General features: G+C 43.4%; 1 protein-coding gene across 2 annotated transcripts in view; it reads right to left on the minus strand.

Moving 5' to 3' along the window:
• The window catches only part of amot (angiomotin), a 51,710-nt gene extending 36,147 nt beyond the window's left edge, over positions 1–15,563 (minus strand). For both annotated transcript variants that reach the window (XM_045693548.2, XM_045693545.2), the window contains exon 1: positions 15,191–15,563. The gene's annotated coding sequence lies outside the window, so the exon portion shown is untranslated. The remainder of the gene's footprint in view (positions 1–15,190) is intronic.
• Between the last annotated feature and the right edge of the window lie 821 nt (positions 15,564–16,384).

A 16,384-nucleotide genomic window follows, 5' to 3' on the forward strand; every position in this document is an offset into this window, starting at 1 on the left:
GAAGTGTGGTGCCAGGACAACAACCTCTCCCTCAATGTGAGCAAGACAAAGGAGCTGATCGTGGACTACAGGAAAAGGCGGGCTGAACAGGCCCCCATTAACATCAACAGGGCTGTACTGGAGCGGGTCGAGAGTTTTAAGTTCCTTGGTGTCCACATTACCAACGAACTATCATGGTCCAAACACCAAGACAGTCGTGAAGAGGACACGACAACACCTTTTCCCCCTCAGGAGACTGAAAAGATTTGGCATGGGTCCCCAAATCCTCAAAAAGTTCTACAGCTGCACCATCGAGAGCATCCTGACCGGTTGCATCACTGCCTGGTATGGCAACTGCTTGGCATCTGACCGTAAGGCGCTACAGAGGGCAGTGTGTACGGCCCAGTACATCACTGGGGCCAAGCTTCCTGCAATTCAGGACCTATATAATAGTCGGTATATAATAGGCGGTGTCAGAGGAAAGTCCATAAAATTGTCAGACTCCAGTCACCCAAGTCATAGACTGGTTTTCTCTGCTACTGCACGGCAAGGTGTACCAGAGCACCAAGTTTAGGTCTAAAAGGCTCCTTAACAGCTTCTACCCCCAAGCCATAAGACTGCTGAACAATTAATCACTGGATTGTTACATTGACATCCCCCATTTGTTTTCTACACTCCTGCTACTCGCTGTTTATTAGCTATGCATAGTCACTTCACTCCTACCTACATGTACAAATTACCTCTAACCTGTACCCCCACACACTGACTCGGTACCGGTACCTCCTGTATATAGCCTCGTTATTGTTATGTTATTGCGTTACTTTTTTATTATTTTTTACTTTAGTTTATTTGTTAAATATTTTCTTAATTCTTTTTGAACTGCACTGTTGGTTAAGGGCTTGTAAGTAAGCATTTCACAGTAAGGTCTACACTTGTATTCGGCGCATGTGACAAAGTTTGATTTGAAATGGTTTAAAGTGGAAAAATGGATATCTCAACGTCATGCTGTTACCGTGGAATTGCTCATATCGGTTCACTGTTTTTTTGAAAGTTCTTTGTTGGGGAAAAGGAATTCAATAACCCTCCATTTGAATGGCTAAAGACTCTAGTTCTGGTTGGTCGGGGAGGGTTTGGGGAGAGGTGTTGACATGGGTAAAGTGATTTTATCTGATGAGTTGAAGATCTTTGGCCCTCTTCCTAAATGAGAATCAGTCATCATAAATGGACCAAACCCAGCAGCAGCCATTTTGACAACGCTGACATGCTTCCTCTCTGGAGCCTCTCTCCATCGCTCTCTTTTTCCAACTCAATCACAATCTCTGTAATGTGGTTTCATTCTCTCCGCAACACACACACAAATGTTCCTGATACAGAGCCAACCTTTCAGACACCAACCCCCCCCCCAACCGCTCATATACAACTCCCTAAACCTCTTACCACACACACACACACACACACACTTGATGGGAAGCATGTGCTGTAGAGATGAAATCGCTTTTTCTCTCTGTCACACTGGATGTGGAATGATTTGGTCTTCCTCAACAGTTACGACAAGGAAAATCAACCTCTCATCTTCTTTACCCTCTCCTCGCCCCCTACTCCCTGGCTCTACCTTTCTTTCCCCCTCCCCTCAACCCCCTCCCCTTTCAGCTCAACCCTTTCCATGTTTCTGGAACAACAGTGTGAAGAAAATCAACTATCTGGGTTTATAATGCCAGATCTACAACTCAACAGTCGATCACGAGACTGACAGCAATGGCGGACTCAGAGCTCCGTCCTACTCTGTCCCAGTAGACTGAATTACACTACCACCGATTACTACTTCATCGGGATTCGTGAGTGAGCCCTTGACAGAAATGCTCCTGTGTCCAAAACAAACTCCATCTGGAAGTGGAGCCGGACCAAGGGATCACAGCTGGGAAGTGCTGGGATGGTTTTGCCCAAAACACTGATACTGTACTGAGTGACACTTCCACCTGGGGACCTAGTGAATGATGTGTCTGTAAATGAGTCAGTATCTGGCCAAGCATTTTGCATCACACCCCCCCCCCCTTGAAGTTGCATTTTTCATTCATTAATTAATGAGTGTGCTGATATTACTGAAAAGATTATTATTAAGCAGATTGTGGATAATCTACACCCACTGTGGATGTCGCGTGAGCTCGGAGGAAATCAAGAGGCATTTGGATTATTCCTAGGCTGAGTCAGCAGACATGACTTTGGGCCTCCTCTAGAGAAAGAGAGGGGAACGGAGGGAAGGCGGGAGAGGGAATGAGAGAAAAATTTGGGACTGAGGTTGAAAGCAAGCGGCTATGGAGGGAGATAGAAGGGGAGGCTGAGAGAGCAAACTATACAGAGAAAGAGCACTACAGAGAAAATGAGCGAGAGAGAGAGAGAGAGAACGAGATAGGAGAGATAACGAGAGAGCGAGGCAGAGTGAGTGGAACAGTCAGAGACATTCCAGTGCTGTGAGTCAATGGTGCTAGGCACTGCTCTGGCAGACACTCACCACCACCTCTAAGACTCAAAGGCCCCCGGCTCCTTGGCTCCCCATTGGCCCAGGCAGGGCCACCATACAGAGGAAGGAAGGGGACAGGACAAGGGAGGGATAATCAACACTGGCTCAGATCCAAACAGTCAGAGACCAGAGAAGGTCATTGTTCTTTGTAATTTGAGCATTTCTTGGAATCCTGTCAAACGGAAGGAACCAAATCACTGTGGTCAAAGAGAATAACCCTAGCTTTCCCTCTGGAATGCATCTTAACAAACACACTTTCATGTAATATAAAAATATTTCAATGGGTTAGGTATGAATTGGGCAGATGTAGGCTTAGAATCACAGAATTTGATAAAATAAAATTAACTAATATAATCCACTTCCCTCAAAAATCCAATAAGAATAATATCATTCCATGAGGCATCACTGTGTCAAGTGGGTGAATTAAGAACATAAGGGTCAATTACAGTTAGACTAACGAGTGTGTAACCAGAGCAGACTGGACAGACCAATCCACAACTCCAGCTCATATTTACCTTAGTATGATCAGTGATCACATAGAAATAACATTCTCATTTCCATTTCCATGTGTGATCATTACATGTAAATCATTCTTAGTCTATAATGATAAAAGTTATTGAACGTGTTGTTTCGGTCTACGTACAGTTTCCTTCAAACTACACCAACAAGGCCCGTCCCTTGTCATAGCGGACAGCATGTGTGCCACACCAGCTACCCCCAGGACTACTACTAGTCTACCACATTCCTGAGGAGCAGGGGGACATCTGTCCACACTAATTGAAACTACAGGGGTATAACATACAGGGGCATTCAGCTTAATAATGGAACAGAAGTCTCCTCACAGGCAAACAGAGCTGCCAATGGTACTGTCACACAAAGGCTAGAGGATGAATGTGAGTGAAAATAGACTGGGATAAGGCTCGTTCATCTGCCATGAATGGAAGGACTGATTGTTGTTATGAAGTTGGAAAGCTTTTTGAGGACCTCCACAAGCAAAGTGAAATGGTCCCATGTCTGTCTCAAATAATGTATAATAAAAAGCATAATTAAAAGAATAAAAGGTTCAAAACTGAGCACAGGACACAACAATGCATGAAACATGCAGTAATCAATTACAGGATTTATGACACATATGAAAGGGACAAAGGGGGTGGGGTAATGTATTGGGTAACTACAGTAATTGTAAAACGTGGGATAGGGCACCATGAAACACTGTATGCTGTCACTTAATCTCAATGTACTTCATGAAAAATAATATTATAAACTCAACCTGCTACATCACATTCATCGAGTGAGATTCGCTTCTTTATTCTGTAATTGTGTCTACCACCATCCGTGCATATAGTCCACATAACTCAAACATAATTATGATCTGTAAATATTTAGTAAATAAAACAATCCGTAAAAAATATTTCACAAATATTCACCATGTCACAAATAAATGGATGATCTGTAAATATATTCAACATAGCTCACAAATAAAACTACAATGTGAGCAAATGTTCTGAATTCCCTAACATTTACAACGGTAGAATGTGCATTTGCGCATTCAAACAGTGCTTGTTGATCTGTATTCTGTGCTATTTTTTTGGTAGATGTATTGTAATCCACAAATGTGGCTTCAGATGAGTCGACAAGCTCCAATCATTGCGATAACCTGTGTGTCACGGCTGTGTCCTTCCCAGGAGAACGCTTTCTAGCTAGAAGAAGAAAGAACAACTTCATGAAATATGAGTGTAACATTTATTTATTCATTCAACAAATGTTAACATTTTCAACAAATGACTTCCATATGAATGTTAAATTTGTCTATTGGAGCATGCAACAGGTTCATCATCCACTTCAAATTATACTTTTATTTAAAAAAAATGTACCTTTAGGTTGCCACTCAAAAGAATGAAAAAAAAAAACTAAGAAATGCATAGCATAAGTGATAAATTCAGTATCAACAGAAAAGGAACAAAAAAAAGCAAGCCTCCCCAACCCCACGTCTCCATCAGACAGACTAGCCTACCTCCTCCTATTCCCTGTGTTCAAATGGCAATGGCTGTTAGGGGTAAAGAAGTGTTGGTACATGTTGGTCTTGACAGTGGAGAATCCATCCTGTCTGACTGTGCCCACCCTTTACAAAATGAGCAAAACATCTCTTATATTAGCAGCACCCACTCGTAGCACGCGCTCCAGCAGGTATAGCTCACTGGTCACCCCCAAAGCAAACACCTTCTTTGGCCGCCTTTCCTTCCAGTTCTCTGCTGCCAATGACTGGAACGAACTGCAAAAATCTCTGAAGCTGGAGACTCATATCTTCCCTCACTAACTTTAAGCACCAGCTGTCAGAGCAGCTCACAGATCACTGCACCTGTACATAGCCCATCTATCTACCTACCTCATCCCCATACTGTATTTATCTTGCTCCTTTGCACCCCAATATCTTGCGCACGCCCGTCTCATTGTTCTCAGATCGACAACTATCCAAATGCGCTACTGTTTTTCAGCCAGAGACTGCAGAGTCATCATTCAACGTTCTGGCGCCTTCTGAGCGCCTATAGGAGCCTTAGAAAGTGTCACGTTACAGCAGAGATCCTCTGTTTTGGATAGAGATGACAAAGGCGGCCAAGAAATGGTCAGACAGGGTACTTCCTGTACAGAATCTTCTCAGGTTTTGGCCTGCCATTTGAGTTCTGTTATACTCACAGACACCATTCAAACAGTTTTAGAAACTTTGGAGTGTTTTCTATCCAAAACTACTAATTATATGCATATTCTAGTTTCTGGGCAGGAGTAATAACCAGATTAAATCGGGTACGTTTTTTATCCGGCCGTGAAAAATACTGCCCCCTATCCATAACAAGTTAAAGGGAGTGCTCCTAACCGCAGCTTGTTACCTGTAAAAAAGACACCTGTCCACAGAAGCAATCAATCAGATTCCAAACTCTCCACCATAGCCAAGACCAAATAGCTCTCCAAGGATGTCAGGGACAAGATTGTAGACCTACACAAGGCTGGAATGGGCTACAAGACCATCGCCAAGCAGCTTGGTGAGAAGGTGACAACATTTGGTGCGATAATTCGCAAATGGAAGAAACACAAAAGAACTGTCAATATCCCTCGGCCTGGGGCTCCATGCAAGATCTCACCTCGTGGAGTTGCAATGATCATGAGAATGGTGAGGAATCAGCCCAGAACTACACAGGAGGATCTCGTCAATGATCTGAAGGCAGCTGGGACCATAGTCACCAAGAAAACAACTGGTAACACACTACGCCGTGAAGGACTGAAATCCTGCAGTGCCCGCAAGGTCCCCCTGCTCAAGAATACATATACATGCCTGTCTGAAGTTTGCCAATGAATATCTGAATGACTCAGAGGACAACTGGTTAAAGTGTTGTGGTCAGATGAGACCAAAATGGAGCTCTTTGACATCAACGCAACTCGCCGTGTTTGGAGGAGGAGGAATGCTGCCTATGACCCCAAGAACACCATCTCCACCGTCAAACATGGAGGTGGAAACATTATGCTTTGGGGGTGTTTTTCTGCTAAGGGGACAGGACAACTTCCCCGCATCAAAGGGACGATGGACGGGGCCATGTACCGGCAAATCTTGGGTGAGAACCTCCTTCCCTCAGCCAGGGCATTGAAAATGGGTCGTGGATGGGTATTCCAGCATGACAATGACCCCAAACACACGGCCAAGGCAACAAAGGAGTGGCTCAAGAAGAAGCACATTAAGGTCCTGGAGTGGCCTAGCCAGTCTCCAGACCTTAATGCCATAGAAAATCTGTGGAGGGAGCTGAAGGTTCGAGTTGCCAAACGTCAGCCTCGAAACCTTAATGACTTGGAGAAGATCTGCAAAGAGGAGTGGGACAAAATCCCTCCTGAGATGTGTGCAAACCTGGTGGCCAACTACAAGAAATGTCTGACCTCTGTGATTGCCAACAAGGCTTTGCCACCAAGTACTAAGTCATGTTTTGCAGAGGGGTCAAATACTTATTTCCCTCATTAAAATGCAAATCATTTTATAACATCTTTGACATGCGTTTTTCTGGATTTTTTTTGTTGTTATTCTGTCTCTCACTGTTCAAATAAACCTACTATTAAAATTATAGACTGATCATTTCTTTGTAAGTGGGCAAACGTACAAAATCAGCAAGGGATCAAATACTTTCCCCCCCCCACTGTATGTATGTATGTATGTATGTATGTATGTATGTATGTATGTATGTATGTATGTTTCTTCACATATATTTAAAAAAATACTTTTCTTACCTCAACGTACTCTCCTGCAATCCGCCTCACCCAATGTGGTATGGCCCTGCAATTTTCTTTCATTTGAACTGGAACCCCCAACAGAAGCTAGCCAGCTAACTAGCTACTAGTCAGCTAGCGGTCATCAGCTAACCTTTAGCCCGGACAACTCTAGCCAGTCCGCACAGCGCATCTCAAACCAGAGCAAATCGGACTTATTTTTCTCCATATCTCCAGATTCCTACCGCAAGTTCTGAACCTTTTCACGTGGATCATCGCAGCAAGCTAGCTGCTATCAGAGTGGCCACTCCTGCCTAATGTCTCTGTCCCGAAGCAAGACCTAATTAGCTTGGAGCTATCCAGGTCTGTGCCCAAACAATGAGCTTCTACTTTTTAAAATTCACCTTCCCAGAAACAAGTCTCTCATTGTTGCTGCATGCTATAGACCACCTTCTGCCCCCAGCTGTGCCCTGGACACCATATGTGAATTGATTGCCCCCCATCTATCTTCAGAGCACGTGCTGTTAGGTGACCTAAACGGGGACATGCTTAACACCCCGGCCATCCTACAATCTAAGCTTGATGCCCTCAATCTCACACAAATTATGAATGAATCTACCAGGTACAAACCCAAATCCGTAAACACAGGCAACCTCATAGATATCATCCTAACCAACCTGCCCTCCAAATACACCTCTGCTGTCTTCAACCAGGATCTCAGCGAGCACTGCCTCATTGCCTGTGTCCGTAATGGGTCTGCGGTCAAACAACCACCCCTCATCATTGTCAAACGTTCCCTAAAGCACTTCAGTGTGCAGGCCTTTCTAATCAACCTGGCCCGGGTATCCTGGAAGGATATTGACCTCATTCCGTCAGTAGGGGATGCCTTGTTATTCTTTAAAAGTGCTTTCGACACCATCTTAAATAAGCATACCCCATTACAAAAATCTAGAACCAGGAACAGATATAGCCCTTGGTTCCCTCCAGACCGGACTGCCCTTGACCAGCACAAAAACATCCTGTGGCGAATAGCCCCCGCGATATGTAACTTTTCAGGGAAGTTAGGAACCAATATACACAGGTAGTTAGGAAAGCAAAGGCTAGCTTTTTCAAACAGAAATGTGCATCCTGTAGCACAAATGCCAAAAAGTTCTGGGACACTAAAGTCCATGGACAATAAGAGCACCTCCTCCCAGCTGCCCACTGCACTGAGGCTAGGAAACACTGTCACCACCGATAAATCCACAATAATTGAGAATTTCAATAAGCCTTTTTCTACAACTGGCCATGCTTTCCACCTGGCTACCCCTACCCTGGTCAGCAGCCCAACATCCCCCACAGCAACTTGCCCAAGCCTACCCCATCTCTCCTTCACCCAAATAGCTGATGTTCTGAAAGAGCTGCAAAATCTGGACCCCTACAAATCAGCCAAGCTAACCAATCTGGACCCTCTCTTTCTAAAATTATCCGCCGCAATTGTCGCAACCCCTATTACCAGCCTGTTCAACCTCTCTTTCGTATCGTCTGAGATCCCCAAAGATTGGAAAGCTGTCACGATCATCCCCCTCTTCAAAGGGGGATGACCCAAACTGCAACAGACCTATATCTATCCTACCCTGCCTTTCTAAGGTCTTCGAAAGCCAAGTTAACAAATAGATCACCGACCATTTCGAATCCCACCGTACCTTCTCTGCTATGCAGTCTGGTTTCCGAGCTGGTCATGGGTGCACCTCAGCCATGCTCAAGGTCCTAAATTATATCATAATCGCCATCGATGAGACAATAATGTGCGGCTGTATTCACCGACCTGGCCAAGGCTTGACTCTGTCAATCACCACATTCTTATCGGCAGACGCCTCGCCTGGTTCACCAACTACTTCTCAGATAGAGTTCAGTGTGTCAAATCGGAGGGCCTGTTGTCCGGACCTCTGGCAGTCTCTATGGGGTGCCACAGGGTTCAATTCTTGGGCCAACTCTTTTCTCTGTATACATCAATGATGTCGCTCTTGCTGCTGGTGATTCTCTGATCCACCTCTACGCAGATGCCACCATTCTGTATATTTCTGGCCCTTCTTTGGACACTGTGTTAACTAACCTCCAGGCGAGCTTCAATGCCATACAACTCTCCTTCCGTGGCCTCCAACTGCTCTTAAAATGCAAGTAAAACTAAATGCATGCTCTTCAACCGATCTCTGCCCGCACCTGCCCGCATCACTACTCTGAACGTTTCTGACTTAGAATATGTGGACAACTACAAATATCTAGGTGTCTGGTTAGACTGTAAACTCTCCTTCCAGACTCACATTAAGCATCTCCAATCCAAAATTAAATCTAGAATCGGCTTCCTATTTCGCAACAAAGTCTCCTTCACTCATGCTGCCAAACATACCCTAGTAAAACTGACTATCCTACCGATCCTTGACTTCAGCGATGTCATTTACAAAATAGCCTCCAACACTCTACTCAGCAAATTGGATGCACTCTATCACAAAACCAACCGTTTTGTCACCAAAGCCCCATATACACTACCCACCACTGCGACCTGTATGCTCTCGTTGGCTGGCCCTCACTTCATATTCGTTGCCAAACCCACTGGCTCCAGGTCACCTATAAGTCTTTGCTAGGTAAAGCCCTGCCTTATCTCAGCTCACTGGTCACCATAGCAGCACCCACCTGTAACACGCACTCCAGCAGGTATATTTCACTGGTCACCCCCAAAGCCAATTTCTCCTTTGGACGCCTTTCCATCCAGTTCTCTGCTACCAATGACTGGAACGAACTGCAAAAGAAATCCCTGAAGCTGGAGCCTCAAATCTCCCTCACTAGATTTAAGCACCAGCTGTCAGAGCAGCTCACAGATCACTGCACCTGTACATAGCCCATCCAACTACCTCATCCCCATACTGTTATTTATTTTGCTCCTTTGCACCCCAGTATCTCTACTTGCACACTCATCTATCACTCCAGTGTTTAACTGCTATATTGTAATTATTTCACCACTATGGCCTATTTATTGCCCTTATCCTATCTCATTTGCACACACTGTATATATAATTTTTCTATTGTGTTATTGACTGTATGTTTGTTTATTTATTCCATGTGTAACTGTGTTGTTGTTTGTGTCGCACTGCTTTGCTTTATCTTGACCAGGTCACAGTTGTAAATGAGAACTTGTTCTCAAATAGCCTACCTGGTTAAATAAAGGTGAAATAATAAAATAAATAAAAAACAGTAAAGAGGCGACTCCAGAATGCTGGCCTCCTAGTTGCAAAGGAAAAGCCAATAAAAAGAAAAGATTAAGATGGGCAAAAGAACAGACACTGGACAGAGGAATTCTGCCTAGAAGGCCAGCATCCCGGACTCGCCTCTTCACTGTTGACGTTGAGACTGGTGTTTTGCAGGTACCATTTAATGAAGCTGCCAGTTGAGGACTTGTGAGGCATCTGTTTCGCAAACTAAACACGAATGTCCTCTTGCGCAGTTGTGCACCGGGGCCTCCCACTCTTTCTATTCTGGTTAGAACCAGTTTGCACTGTTCTGTGAAGGGAGTAGTACACAGCATTGTACAAGATCTTCAGTTTCTTGGCAATTTCTCACATGGAATAGCCTTCAATTCTCAGAACAAGAATAGACTGATGAGTTTCAGAAGAAATGTCTTTGTTTCTGGCTATTTTGAGCCTGTAATCGAACCCACAAATGCTGATGCTCCAGATACTCAACTAGTCTAAAGAAGGCCAGTTTTATTGCTTCTTTCAAATCAGCACAACATTTTTCAGCTGTGCTAACATAATTGCAAAAGGGTTTTCTAATGATCAATTAGCCTTTTAAAATTATAAACTTGGATTAGCTAACACAACCTGCCATTGGAACACAGGAATGATGGTTGATGGTAATGGGCCTCTGCACGTCTATGTACAGTCGTGGCCAAAAGTTTTGAGAATGACAAATATTAATTTCCACAAAGTCTGCTGCTTCAGTGTCTTTAGATATTTTTGCCAGATGTTAGTATGGAATACTGAAGTATAATTACAAGCATTTCATAAGTATCAAAGGCTTTTATTGACAATTACATGAAGTTGATGCAAGGAGTCAATATTTGCAGTGTTAACCCTTCTTTTTCAAGACCTCTGCAATCCGCCCTGGCATGCTGTCAATTAACTTCTGGGCGACATCCTGACTGATGGCAGCCCATTCTTGCATAATCAATAATTGGAGTTTATCAGAATTTGTGGGTTTTTGTTTGTCCACCCGTCTCTTGAGGATTGACCACAAGTTCTCAATGGGATTAAGGTCTGGGGAGTTTCCTGGCCATGGACCCAAAATATCGATGTTTTGTTCCCCGAGCCACTTAGTTATCACTTTTGCCTTACGGCAAGGTGCTCCATCATGCTGGAAAAGGCATCGTTTGTCACCAAACTGTTCCTGGATGGTTGGGAGAAGTTGCTCTCGGAGGATGTGTTGGTAGCATTCTTTATTCATGGCTGTATTCTTAGGTTTGATTGCGCCCACTCCCTTGGCTGAGAAGCAACCACACACGAAAGTTCTCAGGATGCTTTACTGTTGGCATGACACAGGACTGATGGTAGCACTCCCCTTGTCTTCTACGGACAAGCTTTTTTCCGGATGCCCCAAACAATCGGAAAGGGAATTCATCAGAGAAAATGACTTTACCCCAGTCCTCAGCAGTCCAATCCCTGTACCTTTTGCAGAATATCAGTCTGTCCCTGATGTTTTTCCTGGAGAGAAGTGGCTTCTTTGCTGCCCTTCTTGACACCAGGCCATCCTCCAACAGTCTTCGCCTCACTGTGCGTGCAGATGCACTCACACCTGCCTGCTGCAATTCCTGAGCAAGCTCTGTACTGGTGGTGCCCCGATCCCGCAGCTGAATCAACTTTAGGAGACGGTCCTGGCGCTTGCTGGACTTTATTGGGCACCCCGAAGCTTTCTTCACAACAATTGAACTGCTCTCCTTGAAGTTCTTGATGATCCGACAAATGGTTGATTTAGGTGCAATCTTACTGGCAGCAATATCCTTGCCTGTGAAGACCTTTTTTGTGCAAAGCAATGATGACGGCACGTGTTTCCTTCCAGGTAACCATGGTTGACAGAGGAAGAACAATGATTCCAAGCACCACCCTCCTTTTGAAGCTTCCAGTCTGTTATTCGAGCTCAATCAGCATGACAGAGTGATCTCCAGCCTTGTCCTCGTCAACACTCACACCTGTGTTAACGAGAGAATCACTGACATGGTGTCAGCTGGTCCTTTTGTGGCAGGGCTGAAATGCTATGGAAATGTTTTTGGGGAATTCAGTTCATTTGCATGGCAACGAGGGACTTTGCAATAATTGCAATTCATCTGATCACGCTTCATAACATTCTGGAGTATATGCAAATTGCCATTATACAAACTGAGGCAGCAGACTTAGTGAAAATTAATATTTGTGTCATTCTCAAAACATTTGGCCACAACTGTAGATATTCCATTAAAAAATCAGCCGTTTCCAGCTACAGTGGTCAATTACAACATTAACAATGTCTACACTCTATTTGTGATCAAGTTGATGTAATTTTAAAATGGACAAAAAAAGTGCTTTTCTTTCAAAAACAAGGACATTTCTAAGTGACATCAAACTTTTGAATGGTAGTGTATATGCTGAAACAAAATGACATTTAACTATATTCTTTAGGTCAGCATTTCCAAAACTCCAATCTGGGGACCACAAGGGATGCGCATTGTTTTCTTTACTTCATTACACAGCTGATTCAAGTAATCAAAGCGTTATAACTTGAATCAGCTGTGTAGTGGTGCTAGGGCAAAACCCCCAAAAACCCACCCCTTGGGGTCCCCAGGACCGAGTTTGGGAAACACTGCTATAGGTCCTTGGCCGAGTCAGCAGTCAGAACAAACAACTCACGAAGGGCCTGAAAAAAACGAGAGCTTGACTAGTGGGGAGTTGCAGTAGGATCCAAAAGCAGCTGGTCAGTGGTAGAACAGGCCAAGGGGGGTCATGGTTCTAGATTGACTCAGAATGGACAGCTCTGTAAGAATAGAGTAACAATATTTAGTTGGGCAGCACACACCACTTGTTACACAAAACATTTGAAATAGCATATTATTAAGCTATTTGGTCAACCTTATAAACAGAGTCACTCAATAAATGGAGGCAAGAGGACCACATGCTGGAACCCAAGCCAATAGCACACGGTTTCTGTTCCTGATGACTTGTTAACTCCTTCCCTGTGTCTGAATGGATGACAGGGTGTGTCAATGTGTGGGAATCAGTGCATATATTGTTTTTGCACTTCCATGTGTCATCATTATGCAGTTTTACATATTCATAAGTTTGATTCAAGTTGTAATAGGTTTACTTTTAAATGGGTCATTTCATGCTTCAAAACATGTTAACAAAAATTATCAGATTACATTGAACCATCATAATGGCCTTTGCATTGTTACACAATTAAACCCTCAAGTTATTATTGTCAGGTTAATCATTTTTACTGATAATAGTCTTTACAGTATGAGTAGAATAACTTTGCCTTTTATTCAACTGGTAACATTGCCCAGCCCCTCAACAGTGCAACACAATACAGAGAGGGATTGAACTGACCATAATCAGACACGGAATGCATATTAATAAATGTAGGTAAGGATGAACAACAAATTATTTGGCTAGCTTGCAAGCAAGCTTACATGGAGCAAAGAAAATAGCTAGCTGAATTTCCAACGTTTTTTAATCAGAGTTACAATTTCTTAACTCCACACCAGTTGGGAAAGAGTGATTAGTCCTGCCAAAGAATCAATTGCCCTGTTTAGTCCCTGAAAAGAAAATAGATTGAAAAAGATAATTTGCAACATCTCATTAGCTTGCTAGCCAGATCGCCAATTCAGGACTTCAAAACTGAGCAGTTCTTTAAAATTGACACATTCCTGAATTAACAACTAATTAGTAAGTTCAACTTTGGTTGTTTGTCTAAACAGCTGATAAGATCGAAGTGTGCAACTGCAGTCCGCAATTCAGGGCGTGTCCGAAAGCTGCAGGCAAAGGACACTGTCTACCGGTCGCCACCGTCTTCCGGGTGCTAGCTTGCGAGTTAGTGACACTATGTGCTAGCTTGATAGTTAGCTAGCACACTGGGGCGAAGGACACTGTTTACCGTTCATCCCTGCCTCCCGCTAGCACAGCAGGTGGGAGGCTGGGGCAACACAGTGTGCCGCCCCCACCTCCCCTGTAGCGGAGTCCTCCTTAGGACTAGCTGGCTAAGCTAGAACAGTGTCCTTCACTCCCGCCTGCCCTCGCCGTCGTTAACAGAACTGTGGGAAAACAGTGCCCGACTGGCGGGGGCGAAGTACATGGTCTACCAGTGTACGGCTATTCCCCCACCCCTTCTGTGGGGTTTATCGGCGGCTGGCATCCAACATTATTCTGCATTACCGCCACCTACTGTACTGGAGCACCCCCACCTGTCCTAAAAACATTTACCAAGTATAAAGAGGGGTTCCTGCAGATGCAGGAATGCTAATAATGCAGGAATGCCCCGATTTGTGGGCCGCGATTGCACCCTTCTCTCGACTTACCTGATAGCTATCAGTAACGTTAGTGTCCAAAGCACACACTCGGCGTTGCATGTCCCAATGGTTGAATTTAACATTCATATGAAAGTCAGTTTCTAAACATTAACATAATTTGTTTAGTAAATAAACGTTATACTCACATTTCATGAAGTAATGTTCTCTTCTAGCTAGAAAGGTTCTCCTAAGGACACAGACGTGATCTGATGTCCCCACTCCGCGCATCAAGTAACAAAGATTATCCCAATTATTGGAGATAGCCGACTCATGTGAAGTAACATTTGTGGATTGTAATATATCGACATGCAGAAGAAAAAAAATCTCAATTCTGTAAACAGAATACAGATCCACAAGCACCTTTTGAATGCGCAAATGAGCATTCCACAGTTGTAAATGTTAGGGATTTCTGAACATTGGCTCACAAATTGTTCTACATTTGTTGAAATTGCAACTTTATCTGTTAGACATGTTGAACATATTTACAGATTTATGGTTTAATTTAGGTAATATTTTTACGGATTATGGTTTTTACGAAATTGTAATACATTCACAGATCATGGTTTTATTTTGAGTTGTAGAATTAAGAAAAACAAATCTGACTCATACACAAGCAATGGAGCCAGAAAGAGGAAACACGGCCAACCCTTTCAGTGCCAGTACATAGGTGAGTCCAAACATGAGCATCATTGAACACTGTTCCACTGTAATATCACTGTTATGCCACCGAAGTGTCTACAAACGTATCTTGGACTACTGTTTTGTTCTCTTTCATAAACTACACAAACCTACTTCTGGTAGAGTGACCAACCAATAGCATATATCATACACTTTTACAAGTTATGGCAAACAATATTCCGTTATGTAGTCGTGTTTACCTTTCAATTAAACTTCACGTAGAAACAACTGCTACTCCGTTGTCGACGTCCCTGCTCGGGTATTTCCATAGATTTGATACAGATCGGATACCGTGCAAAATTCCTCAAACAATTCTATAAATTCTGATATGACTAATCCATGTTACTTCACGAGTTTCCTTCGAATAGCAGGCTGTTTGCTCTTTTTCACATAATAAAGCGTATGCTTCTGTTCCCATTTCATATTTAATCTGCTGAAAAAGTTGAGGAATCTTTTTTCCACTTGACTGCGCTATGAAGGGAATGCATAAAAGAACGGCCCCGAACCGCAAAGTCGCGGTAGCAGTGTATGCATCTGAGAGCCGACAAGCGCAACCCCCAACCCCTTCCTACCAAAGAAGTCAAAAGATTTCAGGAAGAAAATCCCTCCTTCTCCAGTCTGCTATAGGAAGTAAGCCAATTTTGCTGGCGTTTCGGTTGGCTTTTGGAACCGTCACTCAGGCAAAAAATAAAAATAAAGAAAAAAATTACAAAAGCCTTTTGTATGTTAGGAGATCAACTCCTTGGACCTGTCCAAAGCACCTACACGACCGAACTTGGTAAACCTTATCGATATGAAAATGGTTACAACAGTAAAATAATTATCCGTAAATTTATCTAGGCTATATGAGCAGTTTACCGACTTTACAAACGCACATAGACCTGTCCTGGTAGTATTGTTCTGGTATTATTGTTCTCTGTCTTTTATGAACTCCTGGGTAGGCCTATATATTCGTATGGCTACAGTTCATGCAAATAGTCTACTGGGAGAGGAAAGTGAATTGCACCATGGAATCCCAATTTGATTCAAACTGTTTTAATAGAGAGTTGACTCCTGGGTCCTGATAAGTGCACTTCGGGAAAAATGCAAACTCCTTTTTAATACAATACAGCTTTTTAGTCACAATTCAATTATTGCCCCTGATGACTGACTGCATGTTCCTGTCACACCAGACCAAATTAATTGCAGTTACCAACACTCAACTGTAGCCTAGGTTATTAATATGCATAGCCTAAATTACTTAAAATCAAGCGTTTCAATAATGTTAATAAAATGTTCAGTCAAGTGTGTATTATCTGGGAAGCGGTCTATGATGCATCATCACCTTTGTGTACACTACCGGTGAACCGAGGAAGAACACATGATTAGACAGAAACATGGAGGAATGTGCACAT

Source organism: Salmo salar, chromosome 13 (assembly GCF_965601325.2).
Source record: "Salmo salar chromosome 13, fSalSal1, whole genome shotgun sequence".
NCBI lineage: Eukaryota > Metazoa > Chordata > Actinopteri > Salmoniformes > Salmonidae > Salmo > Salmo salar.